General features: G+C 50.4%; 1 long non-coding RNA gene across 1 annotated transcript; it reads left to right on the top strand.

Moving 5' to 3' along the window:
- Window positions 1-450: 450 nt before the first annotated feature.
- Window positions 451-4224, top strand: LOC143818569 (uncharacterized). The gene is made up of 5 exons (XR_013224615.1): window positions 451-552; window positions 657-737; window positions 3186-3284; window positions 3363-3437; window positions 3828-4224. It is a non-coding gene; the product is annotated as an uncharacterized LOC143818569 (long non-coding RNA).
- Window positions 4225-5383: the final 1159 nt, after the last annotated feature.

Raw genomic sequence — 5383 nt, 5'->3', positions numbered from 1 at the left:
CTTTTCTCTTTGTTTCTTTTTTCTTTTTTCTTGGCTCTTACCGGGTTTATTTTTTTCTTTAATTTTTGCTTCAGTCTTGGGATCGTTTTCAATTTTATTTCCCAAACCTCCCATTGTGACGTCATTATGTCCTTATTATTTATTTCCATAATTTTTGTTTGCTCTATTATTTCATAGTACCAATAAGATCCAGGTTTCCAAGGTTATTATGGGGTTCGCCCCTCCTAGCTAGATCAGGCAATTAGGACCGCACTTATAGTCTGCTTGGATGCCTATGATCATGACACACCTACCCCATATACATTAGAGTCCGGCGGCTATCCAATTGCGCAGGCGCAAACACTGCAGCTGATACATAGCGCTCTGTCTCCCTGACGGCGCTCGCGCATGCGCACTGGACTCTAGACACCGGGCGGCGGGACTTCCGGTGCCGGATGACGTACTTCCGGTACCGCGGGTCCCTCCACGCTTAAATACAGGTGTCGGGACGCCATACAGCACCTGCCGACACAGCAAGGCACAGGAGTGCCGCTCACACCCCAGGACCACCAGGTAACACCCTGAAGCCACCAATGTAGTTGTAGCCTCCTGTCCCTTATCACCCATGGCCCTGTTATTATACAGGGCGCTGGCTCATATTATGCATTTCCCTACAGCCCCTCTGCAATTCATGTGACCCATTCCCTGGCACCGCCATAGAACTTTCAAGTGGAGCCTTTTATTAGCTGCAGCATAAGGTAATGTCTCTTAACACTCCTCCTTATGCACTATCCATATATACCTTAATCGGCTATCACCCGGGTACCTAACTTGTACTGTATATCCAGGGGTGGGATTCAAATTTTTAACAACAGGTCCTCTAAGTCGCGGCGGCCGGAATTTTGGCCACGCCCATTTTCAATAACCCCACCCATACTAATAAGCCACGCCCAGTGGCACGATTCATATTTTTGGAAGCAGTTTGTCTCCCTTAATGACAAGAATACGTTGTGACATACGGTATTAAAGTCATTCAAAGAAACAAACGACTAAAGCAAATGTACTGCACAGGACAATTGTCCGTGTACAAGGTGCTTTAGCTGATCAGTCCACAACATCCTTAGTTAAATTACTAAAGTAGAAGTATGAAACAGTAAACTGCCCTTAGGTAAACCTGCATTCGCAGGGGGTTGGACCCGATGGCCCTTGAGGTCCCTTCCAACTCTACAATTTTATAATTCTAAGAATGCTAGCACCAAAGAACAGGGCGCTGATACTGTATATGGGAGAGGGGTGTTATACGGGTTGTGTACTACAGCTCTGCATTTCTCTATACATTATTCAAGGACCAAACAAACCTTGAGGAGTCTTCCATGATGTCAACGTGGCATCCACTGTGTTTCTAGCCAGCAGCTTCAGTTGGTAGCTAAAAATAAGAGAGAAAGTGTTAGGGGCACTGTGATGTCTATATGAACACGATCGTGTCATATACATACACATCAGCTTCTCCCTCCTATATACATACACATTTCCCCGTATACACAGCTCCACTTTCCAGGATCCTCCACCTTCCCCCATCCTAACCCATCATTTTCTGCAACCTCTGCCACTGTTCTGCATCCCCCCCCCATTCACCGACCCCAGCAGCTGGCCCCCCGCACATTCACCAACAACAACGGCAGCACATGCACTGTCATCGTTCGTACCCCCGAGGCCACAGTCATGACCCCAGCGCAGCAGTTGGCCCCCACTGCCGATTGGATCGCCCCCCCTGGGCCGCACAATCACCCCCCAGCGCAGCAGCTGGCACCCCTCCCGACGATCGCCCCCCACCCCCTAGGCTGCACAATCACACCCCAGTGCAGCAGCAGTTACAGCCGGCACCACCCCTAATGACCCCCCCCCCCAGCACAGATACAGCCATCTCGACGTTCGGACCCCTGCCCGGCCGCACAGTCACACCCCAGCAGCACACAGCCGGCCATGGCCGACAATGGGGCAGGGGCGGACCATACTGTATAACGGCCACACATGATGCTCCATACTGTATAACGGCCACACATGATGCTCCATACTGTATAACGGCCACACATTATGCTCCATACTGTATAACGGCCACACATTATGCTCCATACTGTATAATGGCCACACATGATGCTCCATACTGTAAAATGGCCACACATGATGCTCCATACTGTATAAAGGCCACATATGATGCTCCATGCATACTGTATAATGGCCCCCCCTCCCATCATGTATGCATGGCTCATTTCCCCCTCCCTGTATGCATGGGTGGCTCAGGCACTGGCTCTTCTCCCATCCCCCCCCCCCGTATGCGTGGGCCACGCATACAGGGGGGGGGGATGGGAGATGAGCCAGTGCCTGACCCACCTATGCATACAGGAGGGGGAGATGAGCCACGCATACAGGGGGGGGGGATGAGCCACGCACTGGCTCATCTCCCCCCCGGCGTATGCGTGGCTCATCTCCCCCCCCCCCCCGTATACGTGGCTCATCGCCGGCTCCCCAGTCCCATGGCTCCCCGTCCACCGCGGACCTCCTACATGCTCGCCGCCGGCTCCCTTCATCCTCCCTGGCTGCCTGGAATGATTCATGATTCATCCCGCCGCGCCCCCCCCCCCCATGCGTGGCTCATCGCCGGCTCCCCGACGCTCCCAGTCCCATCTTGTATCATTCATGGGCATGGCTCCCCGTCCTGGCCGTCCACCGCGGACCTCCTCCTCCCCGCCGGCTCCCCCGTCCTCCCTGGCTGGAATGATTCATACTCACCTGAGTCACCTCACAGGCTCACACACCGCGTAGCAGAGGAACGGAATCCTCCACCTCGCTCTGTCCCTGCGCAGCACTGCACCGTCCTCCTCGTCCTGTGTGAGCGCCGCGGTCAGGTGGTAACGGTCATTTAAGATGATGAATATTCATGAATATTCATCACCTTAATGAGGCGGCACCATGTGACCGCTCACACAGGGCGAGCTGCAGTCGTGCAGTCGCTGAGAGCAGACCAGCCGGCACCGCTGGAGCAGGTGAGGTGAGTATGAGACAGGGAGCAGGAGGCATAAGCGGCGACGGGGGTGGGGGGGGCATTTTCAATTACCGGTACGCTGGCAGATAGAAATTTTAGTAAACGGCTGCCCCGTACCGGGTCGTACCGGCTGAATCCCACCCCTGTGTATATCCTTTTACAGAGGTCTCCCACTTACAGCCCTATTGTAAGCTAAGGCTACATACCTACTGATATTACCTGAGATACTTCAGATATAGTCACATACTACGAGCAGTACAAGGTAATACCCGGTACAACCATTTTTTATCTCTACCCTCTCACTACTTGTACACATTTTAATATTGTGCATCTATAACAGATTACACATGTGAGATGACAGACCTACCTGCAGATAGCATATTTTACGAGGCGAATCCTCCCATTATCTTGCCAGGTAACACCATATAGCATTGTCTACTGCACTCCCCTATCAGCTTCCTTTTTTATTTACACCTTAATCCCATGCATCCTTAACAGGTTCCCTTTCTACGGCATCACAGGATTATTGCAAATTTTGGGCTATTGCTATACCATTTAGTACTTTTACCAACTCTGGCAGGTAATAATTCCGGCACCATTGCTGTATATGCCCCTTTATGTGTCGTGCTGTATCACACATCCATGTCCTATGTACTCCAAACAGACTGTATCTGCGATATTACAAGGAAAGGCTACCTACCTATTACTAAACAATAGATTATTAATACAAGGTAAATTGTCCTAACTTTTGGATTTAAGTTGCATCTTATCTACGGTCCCTACTAACACTCTTTATCCTTTATAGATATTCTGTATGCCACAAGGATACTATTCATGCTATACCACTATTCACCTTGCTAAGGTAAACCTCACTTCAGTATCTTCTCGGGTCCACCGTCCTCTGAACTACATGAAATCACCTCCAAACCACACGGAACGTTACTTTCACCTTCAGAATGGGGATTCTTCTCACCCGTGACAGGATGTAATACCTGTAACATGCTATGTTTTGTATATATGTATATATATAATTTTGTTCTCTCTCCCTTTTGGGTTTTGTGTGCTACGACTTCACACATAAGGTTGTTTGTATGTATATTTTTTCTGCACAGTTGTTCATATATGTTTTGTTCTTTTCAGTGACCACTTGATAAAGACTCGGGAAGAGTCGAAACGTTGTCAGTGTGACTTCTGGTCGCATTTTGCACTGTTGAATAATAAATCTATAGCACTTCAAATAAATTCTACGTTTTTTCTAATGATACCCCTAGAGTGTGCGGTGTATTAAATTTAGTCTTAGTACATTGGCAACAGGCATCAACTGAGAGTCCAAGTGAGCTTAAATAGGAAACCAGCCCACATATAACGAGACAGCTGATGCCAGTCACAAACCTGCAGAAAGACAGCACTCACACAGTACCACTTGTGACCACAAGAGGGAGCCCAGAAATAGAGTTCACAACACTCCACCCACTGGGAGATGCCTGAGAAATGTACCCTCTCAGTAAAGGTACCGTCACACTAAGCGACGCTGCAGCGATAGCGACAGCAATGCCGATCGCTGCAGCGTCGCTGTGTGGTCGCTGGAGAGCTGTCACACAGACCGCTCTCCAGCGACCAGCGATGCCGAGGTCCCCGGGTAACCAGGGTAAACATCGGGTTGCTAAGCGCAGGGCCGCGCTTAGTAACCCGATGTTTACCCTGGTTACCAGCGTAAAAGTTAAAAAAACAAACATTACATGCTCACCTGCGCGTCCCCCAGCCTCTGCATCCTGACGCTGACTGAGCTCCGGCCCTAACAGCAGAGCGGTGACGTCACCGCTGTTGCTTTCACTTTCAGTTTAGGGCCGGCGCTCAGTCAGTGTCAGGAAGCAGAGGCTGGGGGACGCGCAGGTGAGCATGTACTGTTTGTTTTTTTAACTTTTACGCTGGTAACCAGGGTAAACATCGGGTTACTAAGCGCGGCCCTGCGCTTAGTAACCCGATGTTTACCCTGGTTACCAGTGTAAAATATCGCTGGTATCGTCGCTTTTGCTGTCAAACACGGCGATACACGGCGACCTAGCGACCAAATAATGTGCAGACCTTCTAGCAGCGACCAGCAATTTCACAGCGGGATCCAGATCGCTGCTGCGTGTCAAATACAGCGATATCGCCATCCAGGTCGCTGCAACGTCACGGATTGCTGGCGATATCGCCTAGTGTGACGGTACCTTTAGTGTCTTGCTACTGAGGTGCCAGGTCCTGTCCTGTCTGTCACCCTGGGGGCTGCATGCCCAGGCCCGTATCTGTATTCTTGTGTCTTGCTTCTTCCACCCAGTCCTGAATCCTTGTCCTGTACTTGTTCCCGCGTCTGTCTCT

This window comes from Ranitomeya variabilis, chromosome 3 (assembly GCF_051348905.1).
Source record: "Ranitomeya variabilis isolate aRanVar5 chromosome 3, aRanVar5.hap1, whole genome shotgun sequence".
In the NCBI taxonomy this organism is placed as follows: domain Eukaryota; kingdom Metazoa; phylum Chordata; class Amphibia; order Anura; family Dendrobatidae; genus Ranitomeya; species Ranitomeya variabilis.
Note: the sequence above shows the minus strand (reverse complement) of the source record. Positions and strands in the feature narration are given on the sequence as shown.